Source organism: Notechis scutatus, chromosome 3 (assembly GCF_049901735.1).
Source record: "Notechis scutatus isolate UNSWTSFEM ecotype Mainland chromosome 3, rNotScu1.2, whole genome shotgun sequence".
Taxonomy (NCBI): Eukaryota; Metazoa; Chordata; class Lepidosauria; order Squamata; family Elapidae; genus Notechis; species Notechis scutatus.
Window position 1 is genome coordinate 4866896 of NC_142011.1, and position 11482 is coordinate 4878377.

The following is an 11482-nucleotide window of genomic DNA, read 5'->3' on the forward strand; positions in this document are numbered from 1 at the left end:
AATCAAGTTTGGTGCAGTTTACCTTGAGTTTGTATCTATTGTTTGCTCTTGTGTTGTTATGGTTGAAGCTGAAGTATTCATTGACAGGTAGGACATTACAATGCATGATTTATATACTATATAGATCAGACTGAAAGCGGCATAGTTCTAGGTTTTTTAGGTCTAGAATTTCGAGTCTGGTGGCATAAGGTCTTCTGCAACGAGTAGGGGAGTGGAGAACTCTTCTTGTGAAATATTTCTGGACTTTTTCAATTGTGTTAATACATGATATGGATTCCAGACTGATGAGCTGTATTCAAGTATAGGTCTAGCAAATGTTTTGTATGCTCTAGTTAGTAGTGTAATATTATCAGAGAAGAAGCTACGTAGGATTAGGTTAACAACTCTTAACGCCTTTTTAGCTATGTAGTTACAGTGGGCTCTAGCACTTAAATCATTTGAGATGAGTACTCCAAGGTCCTTGACAAAGTTTGGATCCTCAACAAGGTCTTGACTATTTAGCTTATATTTTATTTTCTGATATTTTTTTTCTGCCAATATGTAAGACAGAGCATTGATTTGTTGAGATTTGAGGTTGCCATTTGATTGACCATTCTGATACATAGCCAAGGTCTTTTTGGAGGGTAGCAGTATTGTCTGTGTGTTGAATAGCTTTACATCATCAGCGAATGGAATGCAGTTGCTCTTAATATGATCATAGAGGTCATTTGTGTAGAGTATGAAGAGAGTTGATTCTAAAACACTGCCTTGGCGGACACCACTGTTGACAGGTACAGAATTGGATAGGACGCTCCCAATTTTGACCATTTGTTGTCTGTTTGACAGGAATGCTTCTATCCAGTTATGCAGATGTCCAGAGATACCATAAGATTTTAGTTTTAGTAGTAGTTTGTCATGTACCACTGAATCAAAGGCTTTACAGAAGTCTATGTAGATTGCATCTATTGTTTTGCCCTGATTGAGTTGTGTAGTCCATATGTTTTTGCAGTGTAAGAGTTGCAGATTACAATATTACAATATTACAATAGAATAACTCTGTTATTCTGTTAAAAGGCACTCTTTGTTATAACCTGCTAGGGAAGAAAAATGGAAACACCCCAGGCAAATATTGGCAGAAATATGGGCACCCCAGTCTTAATAGGGCTATATACATATATTTCCACATCGCAGAAACTGCAGGTAGTCCTCGACTTACAACAATTGGATTGTTGTACAATTTTACAACAGAGTCCTTCAAGTTCTATTATTCTGTTAGTTGCCAATTGTGCTGGTTGCTTTTAAAGTATGCTCTTCCTATGTTTGACCAGGGAAGAAAGTGGTAGAGGCGATGTCCCTGTTAGGGTGATGTGCCACATCTGCAACTCTCATAGACCACAGATGTTGCAGCATCCCCATCACCTAGAACAGAACAGAACAGAACAGAATAGAATAGAATAGAATTCTTTATTGGCCAAGTGTGATTGGACACACAAGGAATTTGTCTTGGTGCAAATGCTCTCAGTGTATATAATTGAAAAGATATATTCGTCAAGAATCATTAGGTACAACACTTAATTATATTCATAGGGTACAATAAGCAATCAAATCATACTGGGAAACAGTCAATATAAATCGTTAGGATACAGTCATACAGTCACATGTGGGAGGGAATGGGTGATAAGGAGTGATGAGAAGATTAATAGTAATAGTAGTGAAGACTTTGTAAATAGTTGGACAGGATTGAGGGAATTATTTGTTTAGCAGAGTGATGGCGTTGGGGGAAAAAATGTCCTTGTGTCTAGTTGTTCTGGTGTGCAGGGCTCTATAGCATCATTTTGAGGATAGGAGTTGAAACAGTTTATGTCCGGGATGTGAGGGGTCTGTAGATATTTTCACAGCCCTCTTTGTGACTCGTGCAGCATACAGGTCCTCCATGGAAGGCAGGTTCTAACCATTGTTTGTTTTTCTGCAGTCCTAATTACCCTCTGAAGTATGTGTCTGTCCTGTTGGGTTGCAGAGCCAAACCAGACAGTAATAGAGGTATAGATGACAAGCTCAATATGATCCAGATTCAGATGCTTGACATATTTATGATGGTCATAATGTCTGGGAGGGTCACATGATACCCTTTTGCGACCTTCCCCAAAAGCAGCCAGATTCACTTCCCATCCGTGTTACAAAATTAACAGCTGCAGTGATTCACTTACCAACCGTGGCAAGGAAGGTCGTAAAAGGGGGAAAAAAATTCACCTAACTACAGTCACACTTAGTGACAGAAATTTTAGGCTTAATTGTGGTCAGAAATCTCGAGGACTACCTGTATTCTCATCGCTCAGCTGGCCTTGCTCTTTTGCAGGTTCTTTGTAACAGAACCGTCCCTGCCTGAATTTTTATTAGATTTCTTGTATGAATCTATGAATATCTATGAATATATGACCACACACACACACGAGAGACATAAAATTGACTGTATGTATGTATATATGTATATTACCGTGTTTCTCCAAAAATAAGACCTGATCTTATATTTGGGGGGGGGGGAATAAGCACCAGGGCTTATTTTTGAGGGATGGGGTTTGTTTTTTTCATGTACAGGAGGTGGCGAGTGTGGGGGCCAATGGCAGCACTGCTACTGCTGGTCTGGTTCTCCCCAGCGGCCCCCACACACTCGCCGCCTTCTGTGCTGGCCATGCCTCCCTATGCCCGGTCTGATGACGATCTTCACTAGGGCTTATTTTGGGGGGTTAGGGCTTGTATCAGGCTCATGCTTTAAAATCAGGCTAGGACTTATTTTCAGGATAGGTCTTATTTTCAGGAAAGTATGGTATGTATGTGTGTATATACAAACACATGTGTCTTGGCAATTCTTAGCAAGTTTGGTAAATGCTAGAACAGATGAAATGAATACAGACCTAACAGGCTTCCGACAGCATCTTTACTCCATGCCACAAGACTAGCAAGTCCAAGAAGCCGTGATTTGTTCAAAGTCAGCACTAGAGCATGCATATTCCCACCATACCTTTTTATGCTAACCCCACACCCTCTCATTCCCCTTAGCCAGTAACCACCATCCGTTAGTTAAAACACCCCCCTCCATCGATCCATGCCACGTGCTGTCAGCACATCAGTCAGCTGTGAGTCAGGAGCCGGCGTCGGCTCAGCGAGCATGCACGACCCATCCGCTCACCTGCCTAGTGTCCTGCAGTCCCGAGGCAGCCAAGACGCCTGGCAAGCCATCCCCTCACAGCCCTTTGGGCAAGTCGCGCCTATTCCATCCATCCGGGCTGCAACCCACGGTCCCAGAAACACAAGCCGACCACTGGCAGAGTTCGGCAAGGACATCGGACAGAAGGAGTGGGAGGTGCATCCCAGCTTGTTTGGTGTACACACACACACACACACACACACACACACACATATATCGATCTTCACTAGAGCTTATTTTTGGGGTAAGGCTTATATTGGGAGCATGCTTTAAAATCAAGCTAGGACTTATTTTCAGGATAGATCTTATTTTTGGGAAAACACAATATATATGTGTGTGTGTGTATACACACACACACACACATATATATATGTATACACACATATATATGTATATATGTATGCACACACACACACACACACATATATATATATATATAGTCAATTTTTCCATTTTCCATTTTTATCTTCCAATCAAACCACTGAAATATTTCTTTTTCCCATTATTGGACCAGATTGATTCTTCCACTGTCAGCATATATATCTCAATAAATGGTGATACGTTTTATTTATGCGCTCTGCAATCGTGTGGAAGGCTTCCTGCTGTTCCTGCTGGAGGAAGCCGAGCCTTTCTAGACCGCAAGGGTTGTGCTGCGCTTCGAAAATAGAAAAAAACCAAAGGGGGTCGAGAGAGAGAGAGAGAGAGAGAGAGAGAGAGAGAGAGAGAGAGAGAGAGAGAGATGAACCGATTGAGGGGATTTTAAATATTGGATCCCAAGAAAGGTGACCTGGTGGTGAAGCTCCCCGTGGATGGGCAGGAAGGAATTTGATAGATCTCAAGATTTGGCAAAAAATATGTCAAACGTGTAGTAGCAATATGGAAAGCCATTGTTATTTGGGGGAGTTTAGTGAGATGTTTTGATTTCTCCTTCATATTAAGGAAAGTCTAGAAGTTTAGGGCTTCTTCTGAGCCAACCTGCTGTTGTTTTTTTTTTGCTCCTTGTCATGCCCCTGGTGGAGTCGGACTCTGAGGGAGAGGAGGAACAGCCAACAGGGAGTGGAAGTGTGGCTCCAGAGGTTGTAGGGGAGGCTGGGGAAGGGCAGAGGCCGGCTGGGCAGTCAGAGGAAGAACCAGGCCCATCCCCTCTCCATCCTAGGGCATGCAAGGAGGAGAGGATAAGGGAGAGATGTGAATGGCATGGTCTACAGGGGAGGAAAGGGCCTTGATCCCCTTCATTGGCTGCAGGTGTGTGAACTGCATAAGAGTTTGGACCTGTGTTCTGGAAAACACTGGAGACAAAGTGTGGTGCTTTTTTTGTTTGAGGTTATCTTGGTTGGCGTCCTTCCAACAGACTGTGCCTACTTATCTCCTTGAATTTGGTAAATACTTCTCCTGTTCTATTGTGGAAATTTCATCATTGTAGTTTGTTTGGTTTTTATTTTCACTTCTGTAGGCTCATTAAATTTGGACTGTATTGCTTTCTTTTGAAGACTATTTTTGAGTAGATTTTATCTCCAACTGAGAATTATTGAGCAGTGGGGCCAAGTTGGAGGCATTAAAGGACATTTATTTACGTTTTGGATTTTGTTACGTTTGTGTTACACTCTGGGTCATCACACTCCTTGACTAAAAGAGAGTGGTGGAAAATCTTCACGAAGGTGCAAAACATTTCTTATTGATTTTTCATTCCCATCACGCAGTCATGTGCCAATCAGTCAAGAACAAGTTTTGCAGCCTCTAGTCCGTATACATTTTTTAAAATAAATGAACATTGGTCTGTAGCTGGTTGACAAACCACACTCAATGCGTAGTCCTTAACGGTACTACTGCATGGAGGGAAGTAAGCAGTGGGGTTCCGTCTTAGGCCCAAGACTCTTCAATATCTTCATAAATGACTTAGATGAGGGAATAGAGATGAGGGAAATAGAAAGGGAATTTACTAAATTTTCAGATGACGCTAAGCTGGCAGGAATAGCCCAACACCCCAGAAAACAATCTCAGGATCCAAAAGGATCTTGACAGACTTGAACAATGGGCCCTATACAGCAACATGCAATTTTAATGTAGAGAAAAGCAAAGTTTTACACCTGCTCAAGAAAAACCAAAGGTATAAATACATATTAGGTGAAACCTGGCTCAATAGTAGTAACTATAAGGGGGACCTTGGAGTCCTAGTGGACAATCACTTAAACATGAGCCAGAAGTGTGAAGTAGCTGCCAAAAATGTTAATACAAACCTGGGTTGTATAAACAGAGGCATAGAATCACAATCACGTGAAGTATTAGTACCGCTTTATAATTGGAATTCTGCATCCAGTTTTGGTCATTGGAAAAAGTGCAGAGAAGAGCCACTAAGATGATTAGGGGACTAGAGGTGAAAACAGATAATCAGAGTTGGAAGGGACCTTGTAGGTCATCTAGTCCAACCCCACCCCCCCCAGCCAAGCAGGAAACCCTACACCATTTCTGACAAATGGCAGTCCAATCTCTTCTTGAAGGCCTCAAGGGATGGCGCACCCACAACTTCCAAAGTCAACTTCTGTTCCATGGGTTGATTGTTTCTCACTGTCAGAAAATTCCTCCTTATTTCCAGGTTGAATCTCTCCTTGTTCAATTTCCATCCATTATTCCTTGTCTGGCCTTCAGGTGCTTTAGAAAATAGCTTGACCCCTTCCTCCTCTCTGGGGCAGCCCCTCAAATATTGGAAGACTGCTATCCTGTCTCCCCTGGTCCTTCTCTTCACTAAACTAGCCAGGCCCAGTTCCTGTAACCTTCTTCATATGTTTTAGTCTCTAGTCCCCTCATCACCCTGGTTGCTCTTCTCTGCATTTTTTTTAAGACTCTCAACCTCTTTTTTATAGTGTGCTGACCAAAACTGGATACAGTGCTCTAGGTGTGGTCTTACTAGGGCTTTATGGAGTGGTATTAGTACTTCCCTTGATCTCAATTGTATCCCTCTGTTAATGCAATTTAGGATTGTATTAGCTTTTTCGGTTGCTGCTGCACACTGCTGGCTCATATTTAGCTGGTTGCCCACTAAGGCTCCAAGATCCCTCTCACTGAAACATATAATGAGCGGTTGCAGGAATTGGGTATGACGAGTCTAATGAAAATTAGGACTGAAGGGGACCTGATAGCAGTCGTCCAATATCTCAGGGGCTGCCACAAAGAAGAGGGAGTTAATCTATTTTCCAAAGCACCAGAAGGCAAGACGGATGGAAACTAATGAAGGACAGTTGCAACCTGAGATTAAGGAGAAACTTCCTCATAGTGAGAACAATTAACCAGTAGAATAACTTTCCTCCAGAAGTTGTGGGTGCTCGAATACTGGAAGTTTTTAAAAAGAGATTGGACAACCATTTGTCTAAAATGATATATTGTTTCCTGCTTGAGCAAAGGGTTGGACTAGAAGATCTTCAAGGTTCCTTCCAACTCTGTAGTCTGTATTCATTCAAAGAGATTGGAATACACAATTATTTATTACAACGCTATTTGAGCTAACGCCATTGTTTGGGATCATATCCCTCGCGTTTTGCAAAGCAATAAAGAAGCTGAAATAAAATCAAGGGCAGAACTCAAGAGGCGTGGTGATGTTTGACTTAGCATCTGCTTTACTTAATGACCAGCCCCAAAGAAGATAGCTAAACAAGGACTATCCATATTGTCAGGTTCTTTCTTTAAAAGTCTAAGCTTTTCAGAGTTGGGCAGGCATTCAATGGTGTTAATAAATGAAGAATGGACGGATAAAATGTTCTCTTTAAAGCTTCCAATTTTCTGCTCACGGATAACAGTACGAGAAAGACAGATAGAAATAGCAACGTTCAAAATTGTGTTTGCTCCAATTGTGTCTTCAAAGGGCAAGGCCTAGAATTTTACTTCCCTGTTTTCCCCAAAATATAACCTACCCTGAAAGTAAGTCCTAACTGGATTTTTACACATGCACCCAATATAAGCCCTACCCCCCCCCCAAAAAAAATAAGCCCTAATTAAGATCCTGCCCACTGCAGAGTGGACAGGTAAAAATTAAGCTAGGGTAGGGATGGGGGTGGGAGGAGCTGCCCTACTATTTACCTTTGGACAGGTGTAGCCGGGTGTTGCACACCCCGATACCTGCCTTGCCGGCCCATTTCTTCTGCAGCCGGCAAGGCTGGCAAGGCTTTCCTGAAGGCCTCTGGAGCTGAGAACAAAGCTCTGGATCGATCCTGAGCTCTGTTATCCACTGCAGAGGCCTTCTGGAAAACATTGCCAGCTGCAGAAGAAGTTCCTGAAGGCCACTGACAGCGAAAAGGAGACCAGGGGTGACACACACAAGTGAGGTTAGTCTGTGAAGGTCATCCCCCGAAAATAAGACCTGGTGCTTTTTTTGGTGGCAAAAAAAAAAAAAAGAGAGAGAGAGAGAGGGTCTTATTTTAGAGAAAACATGGATACCTCCCTCTGGGCAATAGAACATTTTGCTCTATTAGGATTATTAATATGATGTGATAAATTAATAACAAGAAACAGTGATTAAAAAAAAACTATTAGCAAGAGCTAAGCCAGGGAAGAGAAGGCACTTACAGTATAATCTTCAGTTAAACAGAGTCTTCAGTTACAGGTGCTTTAATGAAGCAGAAAATAGAATATTAAAAGCAACAGCAGCGTTTGGAACCGTTGTGAAGGAAACTACTGAAATCCATACAGAAATTAAAGATTCTCTGAAAACACGACAACTGAGTCGCGAGAGAAATTCAGAATGATGACAAGGGCTCACGCTTAACAGATAACTGATAATCAGAGTTGGAAAGGACCTTGTAGGTCATCTAGTCCAGGGGTCCCCAACCACCGGGCAGCGGACCGGTGCCGTCCGTGGAGCACTCTGTACCGGGCCGCAAAGGAAAATTTTTTTAAAAAATGGCGGCTTTCTTCGCCTTCGGTGAATGCTGCTGGGATCAGGGATCAAGGACACAAATGAGAGAAGGGAGGGAGGAAGCAACCGAAGCCTGTCCTGCTCTCTGGCTCAGTGGCTTCGGCTTCCTCCCGCCTCGTTCCTCTCTCAGTCGCTCTCTCGCTCCTCCACCAGCCCAGGAAGAAACTGCTTCAAAGAAGCCGGGGGTGGCTTTTCCTGTCGGCGCAGCTCCTCCGGCGCCCGTTTCACCCCCACCCCGCCGCCAATCAATCCAGGTTCAATCCAGTGCTCTGTTCTGCCTGCCTGCCTGCCTGCCTTCATTTCTGGTTGTTTCGAGCAGCTTCGGCTGAGAATAATAACTATTTGCCTCTTTTACTCAGCCGAAGCTGCTCCGAAACAACCAGAAACGAAGGCAGGCAGGCAGGCAGGCAGAACGGAGCACTGGATTGAACCGCGGGTGGCGGGCGGGACGGGGCGGGGCGGGGCGGGGGTGAACGGGCGCTTGGAGAAGCTGCACTCAAACCACCAGAAACGAAGGCAGGCAGGCAGAACGGAGGATTGAACCGTGGGCAGCGGGGTGGGGTGAACGGGCGCTTTGGGGAAGCTGCGCCGACAGGAAAAGCCACCCTGCCGGCTTCTTTGAAGCAGTTTCTTCCTGGGCTGGTGGAGGAGCGAGAGAGCGACTGAGAGAGGAACGAGGCAGACACCTGAGGGATGAGGCTGAGGGAGGAGGGAGACACCTGAGGGATGGGGCTGAGGAAGGCAGGGCCGAGAGGGGCTTCTCAGCCGTCCTGCAGGGACTATCTGTCGCTCAGGGTTGCAATGAGGAGGCATTGGCGTTCCCTGAACTTGGTGGTTTGCTGGCAGGCGTTTTATTACCCGACTAGGTAACAACATCAGATGTTACCTAGTCAGATAATGAAACGTCTGCAAGCAAACCACCAAACTCGACACCCGGTCCTTGAAAAAGTGTTTCTGAGTGAAACTGGTCCCTGGCACAAAAAGGTTGGGGACCACTGATCTAGTCCAACCCTTTCAAAACCTGAAGGGGGGAATATTTTAAAATTGCATTCAGGGACCGACTTTGAAGTTTGATGCAGCAAAGCACATCGACACAAGTTCGTGGCTGTCTAACACATCAAGATGTTGGCTTTCCCAGGCCAATTCCACCAGTCCTTGAATTACAATGGTTCGTTTAGTGACGGTTTGAAGTAGTGGAGGTACTCAGCAGATTTGGACCAGTTCTGGAGAACCAGTAGCGGAAATTTTGAGTCGTTTGGAGAACCAGCCAATCCCACCTCCGACTGGCCCAAGCTCCATCTATTCTCTGCCTCCCATTGAGTCCCAGCTGATCGGTTGGCTCTCCTTTGGTTGCCCTGCATAGGAGAACGGAGCTGGAAAGCAGGTTAGTGGGGTGGGCAGGGAAGGGGGATTTTGCAATATCCTTCTCCTGCCACGCCCACCAAGCCACGCCCACCAAGCCACACCAAGCCACGCTCACAGAACCAATAGTTAAAAAATTTGAATCCCACCACTGGTTTGAAGCTACAACAGCACTGGAAAAAGGGCGCTGAGGACCATTGTTTATACTTACGACTGTTGCAGCGTCGGTCACATGATCAAAATTCAGATGCTTGGCAACAAGGCTCCTATTTGTGATGGTTGCAAATATCCCGGGATAATGCGATCCCCTTTTGCAACCTTCTGACAAGCGAAGTCAATGGGGGAAGCCAGATTCAGTAGAGAACCAATGGGGATGGATACACAGACAGACAGACAGACAGACATGGAGAGAGAGAGAGACAAAGACAGAGACAGAGACAGAGAGAAACAGGAAGAGACATAGAGATAGACATGGAAAGAGACATAGATATAGATAGCAATAGCACTTAGACTTATAGAGCGCTTCACGGGGCTTTCCATCCCGCTCTAAGTGGTTTACAAAGTCAGCCTCTTGCACCCCCAACAATTTAGGTCCCTGTTTTATCAACCTCGGAAGGATGGAAGGCTGAGTCAACCTTGAGCCGGTCAGGATCAAACTCCTGGCAGTGAGCAGCGAATGAGCTTGAAATACTGGCTTCTAACCGCTGCACCACCAGATATAGAATAAGTGATGATAGGTAGATAGGTAGATAGGTAGATAGATGTAATACTTAGATAGATAAATAGATATAGTTAGATCAGAGAGATTAGATAGATGATTGATAGATAGATAGATAGATAGATAGATAGATAGATAGATAGATAGATAGATAGATAGATAGATAGATAGATAGATAGATAGATAGATAGATAGATAGATGTAATACTTAGATAGATAAATAGATATAGTTAGATCAGAGAGATTAGATAGATAGATAGATAGATAGATAGATAGATAGATAGATAGATAGATAGATAGATAGATAGATAGATAGATAGGTAGGTAGGTAGGTAGGTAGGTAGGTAGATAGAGATAAAGAGAGAGAGATAATAGATGAGAGATAGATAGATAGATAGATAGATAGATAGATAGATAGATAGATAGATAGATAGATAGAGATAGGTAGGTAGATAGAGAGAGAGAGAGAGAGAGAGACATACACAGACAGACAGACAGACAGACAGACATGGGGAGAGACAGACAGAGACAGAGACAGAGAGACAGAGTGACAGAGACAGAGTGTGTGTGAGAGAGAGCCGAGACATAGATAGATAGCAATAGCACTTAGACTTGCATACCACTTCATAGTACTTTGCAGCCCTTTCTAAATGGTTTGCAGAGTCAGTCTATTGCCCCCGCAACCATCTGGATCCTCAGAAGGGTGGAAGGCTGAGTCAACCCTGAGCCGGTCAGGATCAGAACCCTGGCAGTGGGGCGGTGAGTTCGCCTGCAGTCCTGCGCCACCACAGCTCTTATAGGTGGCACCTTCGTGGCTGCCATCTTGGCTTTTTTGGCCACCCCTTACCCGATACCTGCTATTGCTGATCTCGGCGCGGTTGACTTACAAACCAAGGAATTTGACAGAATGGATGTAAGGACCAGGTTTTCATGCGCGCGTTTCCTTCAGACAAAAGCCAGACAGGGATTCATAGAACGTAATCAAAGTTATCACCAGGGTGTCAAGATGATTTATTCGTAAGCTATATTAGGTGTAAATGTTTCATCAAAACAAGGTTGGAACCCCTTGTAAAGATTTTCTATCTCTCTCTGTACTCGGTGGAATGATCAGTAATGGATGAGTTTTACTCCAAAGGCCATCATCTGGTACCAAGGAAATTATTTTGATACCAAGGAATTAAGCACAGGAAGGACATATCGGGGGAAAAAGAAAACTTTAAGAAAGAATCCAAAGCTATCTTTATATTAAAAGGTACTCCTCGGCTTACAACTATTCATTAGTGGCTGTTCGAAGTTACTAGGGGTAACTGAT